We start from the raw sequence: 15,469 nt of genomic DNA, 5'->3' as shown, positions 1-15,469 counted from the left end.
TGCAGATGGTAAACGGGTATTCTTTGGACAAATTTATTATACTAGAACTGACATGTGATTACATTTTCACGCAATTTGGGTGCATAGATCCTGAGAAATCAGTACCCATAACAACATCCTCTGGCCGCAATAACAGCCTTGATACGCATGGGCATTGAGTCAAACAGAGCTTCGATGGTGTGTACAGGTACAGCTGCCCATGCAGCTTCAACACGATACCACAGTTCATCAAGAGTAGTAACTGGCGTATTGTGACGAGCCAGTTGCTCAGCCACTATTGACCAGACGTTTTCAATTGGTGAGAGATCTGGAGAATGTGCTGGCCAGGGCAGCAGTCGAACATTTTCTGTATCCAGAAAGGCCCGTACAGGACCTGCAACATGCGGTCGTGCATTATCCTCCTGAAATATATGGTTTCGCAGGGATCGAATGACCGGTAGAGCCACGGGTCGTAACACATCTGAAATGCAACGTCCACTGTTCGAAGTGGCAATGGCACCCCATACCATCACGCCGGGTGATACGCCAGTATGGCGATGACGAATACACGCTTCCAATGTGCGTTCACTTCGATGTGGCCAAACATGGACGCGACCATCATGATGCTGTAAACAGAACCTGGATTCATCCGAAAAAATGACGTTTTGCCATTCGTGCACCCAGGTTCGTCGTTGAGTACACCATCGCAGGCGCTCCTGTCTGTGATGCAGCGTCAAGGGTTACCGCAGCCATGGTCTCCGAGGCGATAGTCCCTGCTGCTGTAAACGCCGTCGAACTGTTGGTGCAGATGGTTGTTGTCTTGCAAACGTCCCCATCTGTTGACTCAGGGATCGAGACGTGGCTGTATGATCCGTTACACCCATGCGGTTAAGATGCCTGTCATCTCGGCTGCTTGTGATACGAGGCCTTTGGGATCCAGCACGGCGTTCCGTATTACCCTCCTGAACCCACCGATTCCTTATTCTGCTAACAGTTATTGGTTGTCGACCAACACGAGCAGCAATGTCGCGATACGATAAACCGCAATCGCGATAGGCTACAATCCGACCTTTATCAAAGTCGGAAACGTGATGGTACGCATTTCTCCTCCTTACAAGAGGCATCACAACAACGTTTCACCAGGCAATCGGTTGGAAACTTGCCTCGTGTCAGCTCGTTGTAGGTGTCGCCACCGGCGCCAACCTTGTGTGAATTCTCTGGAAAGCTAATCATTTGCATATCACAGAATCTTCTATCTGTCGGTTAAATTTCGCGTCTGTAGCCAGTAGTGTAGGAGTATGGAAGTCGCATCAGCCCTATGCCCCCCAACCAACAACCCCAACGTACGCCACTGGATCCACTCCTGCACAGCTACCCCTCGTAGCGTTACTGTTTCTGAATCAAGTGCAGGAGCCACACGAAGTGGAACGGCCGTCTGTTGCGCCAGGGCCTCGGCGTGCTTGCGGCGAGTGCGCGTGCTTGCAGTTCCGGTGCGCGGCTCGCCCCACCCCGGCGCAGCGCAGACTTTCGCGCCGGCCTTGGTGGCCGGCGGCGTCCGGCGCCGCACTGCGCCGCTCGGGTGGACTCAGTGGAGTGCCGCAGTCGCCCGCCGCCAGCCGCCCGGCCCACCGCTCTGACCACCGCAGCCGCACCGCCGCGGCACAGTACCCACGCAGGGACTGGCGCGCGACGCCGCGCCGCTACCCGGCCACGGTGAGTGCTCGTCCCTCGCGGGGCTCCTCACAGTCGCTGCTGGAGGCGGTAACGACAAAGCGCACTGCCACCCTAAAACACGTAGCGGTACAATGAAAATAAGTCCCAACATTCTTAGCGAATGTACACCACCTTAAAATGGGAGAAACTGCTTTTAAACAGCCGGCCAGAGTGGCCTAGCGGTTCTAGGCGCTACAGTCTGGATCCGCGCGACTGCTACGGTCGCAGGTTCGAATCCTGCCTCGGGCATGGATGTGTGTGATGTCCTTAGGTTAGTTAGGTTTAAGTAGTTCTAAGTTCTAGGGCACTGATGACCTCAGAAATTAAGTCCCATAGTGTTCAGAGCCATTTTGCTTTTAAATAAACTTCACATACTAGAAAACGCTCCTTTTAAAAAACGTTTGAAATCATCACTCCTACGAGTATTTGTAAAATCTGGCATCCTCAGTATTTTCGTTTCGTTCATCTCTTTTTACCCTTTCCTAATCTCTACACATCAACTGCAGGTGATGCCTTCGATAATCTATTTTGCATATTGTAATCTTTGTCCACTCTTGAATTATTTAATCTCCTCCTTCAGGTCCTTTCATAGACTGCTTTAATTCACTATTACTTCCAGTACTTGGTTTCCTCAGGTTCTGAAACTTCCTGGCAGATTAAAACTGTGGCCCGGACCGAGACTGGAACTCGGGACATTTGCCTTTCGACAGCGAGTGCTCTACCAACTGAGCTACCCAAGCGCGACTCACGCCCCATCCTCACAGCCTTACTTCTGCCAGTATCTCGCCTCATACCTTCCAGACTTCACAGAAGCTCTCCTGCGAACCTTGCAGAACTAGCACTTCTGAAAGAAAGGATACTGCGGAGACATGGCTTAGCCACAGCCTGGGGGATGTTTCCAGAATGAGATTTCCACTCTGCAGCGGAGTGTGCGCTGATATGAAACTCAGGTTCTGGTTCTGCTTTTCGTCGTTTCGAATAGTTAACGCGAAGTAAGTGAAACTTCAGGTTGTTCTAGTGGTAAATCAGCTGATACGGAGATACTCTCTTTTGTGAGAGTTTCCTTAACGTTCCTTTAATTTATGACTGGCTGGCAGAATCAGTGCCATAGTACTTTCACTGTGTAAACAGCACCGTCAGGTACTGAAGACCTTCGCAGTAACGTTACCGGCTTTCCATCAGAGTCTATAACGAATTTACTGCTGACTTGTGTTAACAGCCATATGTTAAACGTACCTATGCGTTGTAAATGGATATTCTTCTTCTTGTTTTACTTATCTTTAGTACCGTTTTAGTACCGCAGTCTGGCTTACCTGTCTCTCTCTCTCCCTCTCTCCCTCGTAAGCTACTGTGCTATGCGTTACGTTATACGAGCAATTCAATTCGTTGTAGATCGACATGTCATCAACATAACTCATCGATTCATTTGCATAAAGAATTGTTCGTAGGAAAGTGTATGGTGGAATGACGAGAAGGTCGGTACAAGGACTTACAGCAGTAGCATAAACAAATATAAAATGATAGGGGTAGAAAACAACTTTTTGTGGCAAACACAACGGTTTATTAGTGATGTTTGGTTTAATGTATGATACGTTGCATTGTATTGTATGGAACTGGGGACCGAGAACCGACGGAGAGGCTTCGTCCCCGCCGTAGTCCTCACTGGTACACAACCCCACAACAGGCTACAGCACTCCACTCACCGCATCCCCGCCCCACATCGAACCCAAGGTTATTTTGCGGTTCGGTCTCCAGTGGACGTATCACACCAGACCAGTGTATCGCCAACGTTCGCGAGGTAGAGTAATTATGGTGTACGCGTAGGCCTACGTGGAGAAAGTGTTCGCGCAGCAATCGCCGACACAGTGTAACTGAGGCAGAGTAAGGGGAACCAGCCCGCATTCGCCGAGGCAGATGGAAAAGCGCCGTACACCATCCACAGACGGACCGACACACTGGACCTCGACAGTAATCCGCCGGGCGAATACGTGTTAGGGACCGGCGCGCCTTCCCGCCCGAAAACAGTGTGTTAGACCGCACGGCTAACCGGGCGGGCTGTTTATACGTTACTTTATGACCAAGGACAAAGCGATAAGGGGAATACGACGGCAGAATTATGGGTTGTTTCCTTCCTGAAATAGTTGAATGTTTGACAGTACTGCAGTAGAAGCTGGCTTCTTAAGAACGTTTGTGAACGCTTGCATTGTGATAGTTCTAGCAGTATTGTATTCGAACATGTTGCTCTTCAGCAGTCTGTGACAAAAAATCGTTTATCGTTATTGGAGATACTGTATGTATCGGTAGGCCAAAAAAGTTCGATGGATAGGCTTACAACAAAATCATTTTTGACCACATTTCTCGAGGAGAACAGCGTTTTGGCTAAAAATACTTTAAAAATGAACACACACAAAGTCTCGACTGCAGAAACATTTATTTTGATGTTAACCAGTTTTAGTCAGTTTTTGACTTTTTGACCATCTTCAGACCCTCATACCACGATGGTAGACGGTGGCGATGAATGGAGCGGGTGTTGTAACTCCACGAATGTCAGCTGCTAAAGGTTCGTGGAGTTAAAATACCCGCTCCATTCACCGCCACCGTCTACCATCGTGGTATGAGGGTCTGAGGATGGTCAAAAACTGACCAAAACTCATGATATGAGTGTCTGAGAATGCCCAAAAAACGACCGAAACCGGTTACCATCAAAATAAATGTTTTTGCGGTCGAGGCTGTTTGTGTGTCCATTTTTAAAGTACTTTTATTCAAACCGCTGTTCTCCTCGAGAAATGTTGTCAAAAATTATTGTGAACTGCCTTATGTATGGTTTTCCATCTCTTCTAGTTGTACCCGTCGAACGTTTTTGGCGTACCGATACATACAGTATCTCCATTTTTAAAGCAGTTCACAATATTACCTACTTCCGACTGTTGAATGCACGAGGAAAACCTGTTTTGTATGCTTCAGGGTTCTGAAAATGATCTTCGGCGCGGGAAAACCTAGTGCCTACCGGAAAATTGCTCGAGGACATGCTCAATGTGAACACGTTAAACTTTCATAACAGAACCACCAACAACCGCCGAAAGGAACGAAGGAAGGCAGTATGGTGTTAATTGTTCCATCTCTATGAGGTCATAAAGTCGGAAAACAGGATAGAAAAGGCAATCGGAGATGGACTCTCGAGGAGAAACGATCTGCCATTGCTCTTAGAAGAGTTAGGGTGATTTGAACTTAATTCCATCCGAATTCGAGATCATTTCGCTAACTAGTACGTCGCTCGGACATAAAAGAACCAAATGCGTTGGCTTATGGGAGGCAATGTAAGCGACTCTGTGAGAATTGTTCCTTTTTGTAAGGTGTCGTGGTAGTAAATGACTGACATATCACGTTTCTGCTACCGTACGATGATCTGGACGTAGGATGTGCTTTAGCGCCACTGATGACTTGTTTCCTTGAGTTTTTACAGAAGCTAGGCATTGTGACGATCCTGACCCGGGGTTGTTGGACCACCTGGTGCAGCTCAGTGCGTTTCGCGCCACGGCGGTGACCTGCGAGTCTGTGATGAAGATGAGATGAAATGAGTAGGCCAACACGAATACCTAAGCCCCAAGCGAAGAAATTCTCCGACGCGCCCGCGAATCGAATTCAGGACCGCGCCACATAAGGGCAGCAACGCTAGCCAACAGAACGTAGCCTGTGGACATTAGACGTTGTAAAGCTTGCATGTTGAAGCGCACTCATATTACGTAGTCAGAATTTCCCAAGTGGCGATTAGCTAGTCGATATTACAGGCGTCTCTACGTCTGCATCTACTTCACAAGCCATTGTACATTGGGTGATGGAGTTTTGTCGCACGAATATTACCGATCTTCTGCCCTGTTTCATTCGCATTTGGAACAATGGATAACTGACTATCTCTCGACGCACGCCATAATCTCTGTTTTACGATGGAAGCAATGTCGCACAGTACTCTTCGAATACCAATTACCGAAAATTATGCAGTAGGGTTTCATCAAAAAAACGCCGCCTCTTTTTAACGAAAATCCGAATTTTGTTCTGTCACTTTTCTATTGGCTATATCGAACTATAAACGTACTGTGAGTGTATGAATTCACTTGATGTTTGCTTTCGTGCATCCTTGATAAGATCTCTAAACGCTTGAACAATCGTCTAGAATTGGCCACAGTAGCTCCTTGTACACAGTTTTCTGTACAGATGCACTGTGACTAAGTGTTCCATTACTACTACGTACGACTGATTTGGCATGTTTGCGTCATTTGTGTCAGTGTACGTATTTACCACTAATCATATTTATAGACTATACCTTCGGTACCTGGAGGAACATAGACATATTAAGTACTGAAATACACAGTATTCAAGTTCCGCACGCTGGCCACTGTGGCCGAGAGGTTCTAGGCGCTTCAGTGCGGAACCGCGCCTCTGATGTGGTCGCAGGTTTGAATCCTGCTTCGGGCAGGGATGTGTGTGATGTCCTTAGGTTGGCTAGGTTTAAGTAGTTCTAAGTCTAGGGGACTGTATATGGCCTCAGCTGTTAAGTCTCATAGTGCTTAGACCCATCTGAACCATGTTCTACAAAAATATTTATTTTATAGTTCGGCTTTTTAAGGCACCCTCAGACAACTTAATAGTAAACAGATAGTTCACACAAAATAAGCGACATTTTATCCAATAGTGGAAATCAGTATAAAGGCATGGACCCTGCGAAAGTAATATACAATGTCTGAAGCATACATGTATCGTATTTGTTATGAAAGTAGTAGATACGTATAAGACATCAACAATCACGACGGAATTATATAGCTTCCTTCATAACACGAGTAATAAAATAAGGCGTTTGCATTTCCTGCGTGGAAATTAGTATAAAGGCACTCACTGTCCTGTTGTGTTAGTTCTTTGTCCAACCTCAGTTCTTCCCAATTATGTTAGAAATTCTCTACGGCACTGATTTTCTTATCGTTTGTACTTCTCACAGTGAAATTGTCGCCTATTCTTTCCCTATCATTCTTTTTCAGTTCACATAGTCCTCAAATTGCCTTGCGTTGCGGTGCCTTGGAAGTATTCCCCAAAGGTTTTCCGCGGGTTTCAAATCCAGGCTAAGTGCAGACCAGCGCAAGACATTGATATCTTTCGAAAGCACTTTTTTGTTGTTGTGCAGAAACTTGCACGAATGTATTATCTTGTTGAAAAATTACACTGTCGTGCCCTAGGTCTTCATACATTGTAACCCATTCTGTCTCTAGCATCTCAGCGTACATATTAAAGTTCATTCTAGTATTCATCCAAGCAATGCGTGATTTACATTTGGTGCAGAATGTTGCCCAAATCGTAACACTTCCACCACCAAAATATCTGCTCATTCTTGACTGCCGCTCTGTTCTCAAATCATGCCAATCATACTGAAAATCATCCAGACCATCCAAATTAAACTTCTTCTTGTCACTGAGTCTCAATCTAGCCTATTATGTTTGGATGCTAGAGCAGGATCCTGTAGTCGTTTCTTGAATGCAAAATGCTTTCATTTGACAAAATTTCTCGTACACGTCTGGAAGTTACTGGCGACTGCAAATCAGCAACAGGTTGAGAAGGATAACGTTTTGTAGCCCTTGCTTTGCGCAGAAACAATTTCGATGCCTCAGTTAATTTTCAGCTTTATCCACACTTTCCGTCTGTCTATATCGTGCGCCGAATTTTACGAAATCATAAATCAATGTACTTGCAGGTTTCAACTTCTTGGCGTTTTGACGATTTTTGCTTTTTCAACATATGGTAAAAGTTTACCGCGTAGCTGCGTCACAATTGCGGCTTATGTACGCAATACGCACTATCCTACTTGCGGGAAGAGTCGTACTCACACACCGCACAGAGCATTTATACCGAGTTCCAAAAAAATGGTTCAAATGGCTCTGAGCACTATGGGACTTAACATCTGAGGTCATCAGTCCCCTAGAACTTAGAACTACTTAAACCTAACTAACCTAAGGACATCACACATCCATGCCCGAGGCAGGATTCGAACGTGCTACCGTAGCTGTCGCGCCGCTCCAGACTGTAGCGCCTAGAACAGCTCGGCCACTCCGTCCGGCATACCGAGTTCCACCCTCTACCACCCGAACAGTTGTGTCTTGTCATATACTGTGCAACTGACTCAAATGCGATACCATTTGATTGCGTGTGTCAATATAGTGGATCTTACATTATTTGATATACACTGTGCGCAATATTCCAACTGGCAATGCTAATTTTCGTTCAAATATCCATGCCTTTATACTAATTTGTACTACTGTAGCTGTTTATAGCTATAGCTGTAGCTGATTAATTCTGCATACTTCATTTTTCAATACATAACGTTAATCTTGTAATAGGGCATTGTTGATTCTTTCTCACTGACATTGCATTTACCCACAGTAAAAGAAACCAGCCATTCACTACACCAAGTGAAAATATTTTCTAAGTCGCTCTGCATTTCTTTAGGATCATATTGCTCCGACAGCGTTCTGTGAACAGTGTAATAAAGCTGTTGACCCTGTCTGATAATTCATTTACATATACTGAGAACATCAGTTACCTTGGGTAACTAGTATAACGTACTTGATGCAATTGTTCACATTTTCTTCGACCTAATATCAAATTGGGAAGTTAGGCGCTCGTTGAACACGACAATGCGGCTTGAATCTGGCCGAACTGATCACATTATTCTGTGCGTTGTTCACACTACAATATTTGAAAACTGACGTTCCGCCTTTGCAGCCTTCCTATGCAGGCAATAGCCACGGACTTGTAGTCCTTCATTCAACACGCGATGATAGAAAAAAAAGCACGCTCGTATTCATAGGTTTTCAAGTACTTCGATTCAAGAAACAGCCATTGGCAATAACGTGTTGATAACAGTGGTTGGCAACGACTGTCCCGGATTGTAATAGAAGATGTCAAATTTCAGTTCAGTAATGAAGATTGATAGCTACCATCACAAAACATCACTTCAACACAAACTGGGCTACCTCCTCTCGCCGCATGTCACGTGGCACAGAGGTTAGCTTGGGTGTACAAACACCTACGTCAGACACACTCAAGCATGTAAAAAAGGTCACGTCACCTCGTAGTTACGGTAAAATTTCGAACACTCCGAGGCAAGGCACGAGAATGTCGAGAAACACTTGAGCCAATAATCCTCGCTTTATATCATGGCATCGTTCATGCTGATTGTGAAGGTATTCTCTATTTAGGGCAAGGTCACATGCAGTGAAATAGGACCCCTGATATAATAACCACTACATTTCATTCGTGAACGGTACATGTATGTATTATCCAATCATATGACACCTAAACATTTCGCAGGCGACCTGTCCATTCATTTATACAATGAACCAACCTATCAGCACCGAAATGTATCAGAATCGGGAAACATATCACGAATATAAGGGCCCTTGTATTGGGACCTCTGACCCCAGTTCTATTGCGGCCGCCCGGGACACCACTATCGAAATTAGGGCAGCTTATGGCTCTGAGCACCATGGGACATAACAGCTCAGGTCATCAGTCCCCTAGAACTTAGAACTACTTAAACCTAACTAACCTAAGGACATCACACACATCCATGCCCGAGGCATCACACACATCCATGCTCGGTCACTGTGGCCGGCTAGGGCAGCTTAGTCCTAGCTTCGAAAAACATCCGTCAGTAGTTGGCAGTTGAGTGGTCAAAGATCAGGATGTTCTCTCCAGAACGCACATGTTTCAAGCGGCCCGTGTCTTAGTTACGGTACATAAATACAACGCTCTAATTAAATTTCTCACGAGCGTAGGCTTCATCGTCTAGAGAAGCCTGCAAAGATAAGAAGCAGAACATTATAGCATTCATTTATACGGCTTATTCACAGTAACTGCACTCCCCATTTCGCAGGAATTACTGACTGTTTGCGGATTTCACTGAACGCTCTATCGTTGTAGCGTGACTGTAGCAGTTACGGTGGTTATTCTTAGCGGCATTGCGGCACTTTCCCTCCAGTGCATGGGTCCAGTAGAAATGTGGTACTCCCACGTACACTCTGAAATACACTTTTACTAGTAGCCCATACCCTTGGCGCAACTGTTGCGTTTACTAAGTAAAAACATCGATTTCGCCAATGACTAATTTTCGTCCATCTTGGACATGCGAAAAGTTCATTTTGCCATGAGATCAACATTGGATCTACATGGCACATTCATGTCTTTATTATTGGTGTGCAGATCTGTATAAAGAAAGCCAGGGTAATGATATATTTCTGGCATCACCGTGTATCACAAACTAAAACATAAAACCTCTAAGACTAATTACAGTTTGCTATTAATTTTAAGAGCTGTCTTTAATTAATTTATGTGTTCTATAAGTTATAATACTTATTGGTTGATTTTACTAACTCGTAAACGATTTAAATAACGAGAGGAAAAAGTCCTCCCAGTAGATATTTACAGTGTACAAGACGTGGTTGTGTAGTGTCCTCGACAGTTTCGTACGAGATTCGTATTGGGCCTTCGAAAGCTTGCCGTAGCTTATGGGGAGTTTCACATGCGGAAGAAGATGGTAGATCAGCGGGAAAAAGCTTAAAAAGGGAAGAAATCTGCGGAATTTAGACGGTGTACCAGATACCCGCTCCACTCAGGTGTAAAAAAAGAGAAATCGAAAGCACGGCAGTGCCGTTTTTCTCAGTCCGGAGGCCGTCCGTAGTGGCATTGTCCTGTAATTACGCAAGTTTCTCTCCACCTCTCCGTACGAAAGCGTCTTGGAAAACCGCAGTGTGTTCGGTGGAAGTTACCATCGAATAAGCGAAAGCCAAATGTTTACTTTAATCGCACTGTTGTCAAAGTAGGCTGCGGAAATCCTGTGGTACTGAATGGTAGAAACCTGACACCTCCTGGTGAAACAGACAGTCGAGTGCTGACTTACATTTCAGTTTAAGTTACAGAAATTTTATTATGCTACGTTGCTTACCCATGTGTAAGGCAATAGGGAATGAGATAATTTCTATTCTTTCGACGTTACCCGTGGTGGACAAATGACGGGGGATTCCTACAAGGAAGATGACAGCCATCTCCTTCGTGTTTCTCCCAGATCATTTGCTGCTTTCGGAAGCACTGCTGAACAAGGAAACGCGAACAGCACATGTTAAAGTGTGTAAACGCTGTAAGCGCCTCGACACAGTTCTCAAGGAGTTAGATGTGTCAGCAACTAGACAACGATGCCGTATATTTTCTGCTGCAGAGCAGTAGGTGACGAGCCGGGAAAGACATGTGATGGGAGACCAAATGGGACAGAGACCACGTCGAGGTGTCAGAATCGGCAGCGAGTAAACGAATTACGAAAGACCAAACGCACGTGACTAGAATCGCCAACAGCCTCGAAGGAGGCTCAAATCCACACAAGACGAAATGGATACATATGACGTAGTTTTATTAATACTTCATGAATAATTATACTCTTAGTTTAATGAGTGTATCGTTTTTTTTCTATTTTTTAATGTAGTTGGGTTGGTTTGTTTGGGAGAGGAGATCAGACAGCGAGGTCATCGGTCTCACCGGGTTAGGGAAGGATGGGGAAGAATGTCGGCCGTGCCCTTTCAATGAACCATCCTGGCATTTGCCTGGAGCGATTTACGGAAACCACGGAAAACCTAAACCAGGATGGCCGGACGCGGGACTGAACCGTCGTCCTCCCGAATGTTTTAATGTAGTAGCAATATTGTTATTAGAGAGTTATATAAATGCTCGCAACTAGTCATCAAAACTGATGGTCGTTAATGTAAGTATAAACTATAGGTGAGTGTGTGATGACAAAAACCAAGAGCCAATTGAAAAAAAGGAAATCAGACAATTATTTCACTTTAGAAGTATTGCTCATGATTTCTAATGGCAACTTCAGTTATTAAATCTAAATAACTGTATCGGTTCAGTTCTCTCAGACCTCTGTATAAATTTCTGACAGCGTAATAATTTTTAAATACATGAAACGTGCACAGTATAATGCAGTCAGTCAGTACTACGTATGACACGAATAGTATACATGAATATTAATTTTTGCGGAATGAAACAATGTTTAATCGTGAGAGTGTTATCTTTATTTGTATAAGCACTAACTGAATGTGGATAAGCCGAGCGGTCTGAGGCGCTGCAATCATGGGCTGTGCGGCTGGTCCCGGCGGAGGTTCGAGTCCTCCCTCGGGCATGGGTGTGTGTTTGTCTTTAGGATAATTTAGATTAAGTAATGTAAAGCTTGGGGACTGATGACCTTTGTAGTTAAGTCCCATAAGATTTCACACACATTTGATTTTTTAACTGAATGTTTTTCTTTTTGTCTTCTTAGCTCGATTTTAATTTATTTTATTTCTTGGTCGAAGGTCGTCACTGAGAACATTTCGGCTCGCATTCTTTACCATATGATGACAGTATCCGTTCTTGACGTCACAGGCATATCACGCGCAATGGTGTGATGCACATAGATCTCTGCACCAGATGCCAGCGATGTTCAGAGTGCGTTCATTTTGCTTGGCTTGAATATATGAATCTTTACTCGACGAATGGAAAACGTTTGAGGGATTTTTCACATCCCATATGGTACACCATTGTAGAAAGTTTCTTCCCAATCCCAGCGAACATGGGGTGGGTCTGTCGAACTTTCATATGTTCTTATTTACGAAGGGTGGTTGGTTGGGTTGTTTGGGGAAAGAGACCAAACAGCTAGGTCATCGGTCTCATTGGATTGGGGGAAGGACGGGGTAGGAAGTCGGCCGAGCCCTTTCAAAGGAACCATCCCAGCATTTACCTGGAGCGATTTAGGGAAATCACGGAAAACCTAAATCAGGATGGCTGGACGCAGGATTGAACCGTCGTCCTCCCGATGGCTGATGGCTCTGAGCACTATGGGACTTAACATCTTAGGTCATCAGTCCCCTAGATCTTAGAACTACTTGAAGCTAACTAACCTAAGGACATCACACACATCCATGCCCGAGGCAGGATTCGAACCTGCGACCGTAGCAGCCCCGCGGTTCCGGACTGCAGCGCCTAGAACCGCACGGCCACCGCGGCCGGCCGTCCTCCCAAATCCGAGTCCAGCGTGCTAACCACTGCGCCACCTCGCTCATTACATTTACGAAGGAATTACCGTTTTAGGTACTTATATTACAACTAAGGCAGTCTCCTGAAGAACTGGGTCAGCATAGGCGAAGTGGACCGATTTTGAATTTTTGTAACAATAGTGCCTACAGAGAAAAATAGTCGAGGCTGTTGACTCGCTGGTTTGATAACCAGTCAGCTTTTAGTCCCCGATTCATTCCAGAATTTCCTTAACTTTTGACAATGATTTACAATGTGAAAAAACGTCAAATTTCACCGTGGCACGGAGTCATTGTTAACTGTACGCTGTACAACTGTTTTTGCGAGACAGTTCACAATTTCTAAGAAGCTAAAGGTTGCCACCTAATGAGTGCATGGCTCATGTCGCTGGTGCAGTATCAGGATGCTAAGGAGCGAAATTTTCCCATCTAGGGTGCGATTGTAATAATTTGATTTTAGATTTAAATTTTCGAGTAATCATAAATAAACATCACAAAATACAACTTCTTTGGTGTTAAGAGTACATTTACGTCAGTTAATAGAGTAAATTCGTTCCATGACCTCTAGCGAAGATTAATGACAATTCTTCGTTTAATATACCAGAACAGCGACTTACAACACGTACGACTAGCTCTTACTGCTTTTGAAAAGCAGTGATTCAAGGCAGTGGATACGACTTGTTTTTTTCGTCTACAGTTTCACAGCAAGTGTTAAACGACGCCGATAATTTCTGGAGGTATTTATAGCTGTGAATGTCGTTTTCCTACACGTGTTCCTTCCCTTTAGAATTCCAGTACATCATTAGTCAAATGCTGCTTGGCAAGGCAGAGTGCTGTTTTCTTGAGTATGAGCTGTTAGGCAGTCCCATTTTCCTGTTAGAGCCACGATCAGAATTCTTATCCAAAAGTTTGCAAAGTTTTCGTGAAACAGCGTAAATCAAAATGCTGATGGACACCTTCCGAACACTTTTATTTTGATGGAATAAAAAGTTCACTGCAGTTGCCAGTAATTTCTTAATTTATTGCACGACCGGTTTCGAAGCATGCAGGTGCTGCCAAATAATTATAGGAATGTAAACGTGCGACGGTCGGACTAGTCAGTCATGGGAGGTCACACTCATGGGGGTCACACCCACGTCAATCGCCGGCCGCTGTGGTCGAGCGGTTCTAGGCGCTTCAGTCTGGAACCGCGCGACCGCTACGGTCGCAGGTTCGAATTCTGCTTCGGACATGGATGTGTGTAATGTCCTTAGGTTAGTTAGGTTTAAGTAGTTCTAAGTTCTAGGGGACTGATGACCTCAGCTGTCAAGTCCCATAGTGCTCAGAGCGACGTCAAACACAGTCGTGCTCTCCAAGCCGGTGCTGTGGCTGTCAGTCCTTTGTTTGATGTGGATATCACCCCCACTGACTGATTTGCCCGACAGCCAGACATTTCTGTTCTGATAATTACTTGATGCCACCTGAAGATGAAGCTTTATGCTTCGAAACCGGTCGTGCAATAAATTAAAAAATTACTAGCAACTGGCGCGGACTTTTTAGTCTATAAATATGTTTCTCAGTTGCGGATGTTCAAGTGATGAAATACTGTTAATTTTGCATGGAGTTCGATGCTGAGAACATAGCGAAATATTTTGGAATTTTTCATGTTCGCAAAAAAAAAAAAAAAAAAAAAAAAGATTGGCTATTGCAGTAAGTACACAAATGTACACAGACTTCTGCAACTGCATCTACTACATCTCCGTAAGTCACCTTACGGTGTGTGGCGGAGGGCATTTCTGATACCACCGCCTTTTCCCCCTTCCCTGTTCCATTTACGGATGACGCGATGGAAGAACAGGTTTTTCACTGCAGTTACTGTCTCCAGTGATTTGTGCCTAGTAGTGTAGTCGAGCAGTAGTGGATCTCTTCGCCTGCTTTCCGCAATAGTTTACATGTGTTTACGTTCAGGGTCATCTGTTAGTCAATCCAACAATCATCGATCCTCTGCAGCTCCTGCTGCAATTCGCTTAGGTCTCCTGACGTTGCGCCATTCCTATAGAGAACAGCATCGTCCGCGAGCAGCGTCACGGTGTTTCCAATGTAATCCACTGGGTCAGTGGTCGTCAATCTGCGGCTCGTAGTTCTTAGCCGTGTTTAATAAACATATGCATCTGGGCACTAACAGCCAACTCCAAAAACGTCAACTAACTGTAAGAGATTCTTAAGAGTGAAGTTTTCCTGATCAGAAACAAACAAAAGTACTCACAGAGAAATCAGTATTTTAAGATGTGCCTAATATTAATTTACTTTGCTCCATCCCGACATGAGCTAAGCGAAGATGGACGCTTACCACATGGGCAGAAGTTTAAGTAGCGTCGCTAGTGCAGGGTCAGAGGGTGTGAAAGGGGAATGTTTTTTTGTTTGTGTTCCGAGGCTGACAACTGATTGGCATATGTGTCTCGTACCAATCGGCTGCTTCAGACGGAAGTAACATGGATTCCTGCATGCGCATTGTAGAGACGACCGTCTTCAAATACGGCACATAATTGTAGCAAGGAATATGAAATGAAATTAAGACTGTTTTAACACAACGCAAGAAAAATGACATTCAAAATATTTAATAAACATTTTTGAAGTGTCTTACATAATGCACTTAAATATGAGTGCAATTACTGTAATGCACATACTGCCCG

The 15,469-nt window shown here is 44.7% G+C and overlaps 1 protein-coding gene across 1 annotated transcript in view; it reads left to right on the top strand.

Annotated features, from left to right (window-relative positions):
- Nucleotides 1-1,585: 1,585 nt before the first annotated feature.
- LOC126455690 (sodium-dependent nutrient amino acid transporter 1-like) overlaps nucleotides 1,586-15,469 on the top strand; it is a 180,965-nt gene continuing 167,081 nt past the window's right edge. Inside the window, exon 1 of the mRNA XM_050091457.1 lies at nucleotides 1,586-1,692. The gene's annotated coding sequence lies outside the window, so the exon portion shown is untranslated. The remainder of the gene's footprint in view (nucleotides 1,693-15,469) is intronic.

This window comes from Schistocerca serialis, chromosome 2 (assembly GCF_023864345.2).
Source record: "Schistocerca serialis cubense isolate TAMUIC-IGC-003099 chromosome 2, iqSchSeri2.2, whole genome shotgun sequence".
NCBI lineage: Eukaryota > Metazoa > Arthropoda > Insecta > Orthoptera > Acrididae > Schistocerca > Schistocerca serialis.
The sequence above is the reverse complement of the archived record's forward strand: the minus strand, read 5'-3'. Positions and strand labels throughout refer to the sequence as shown.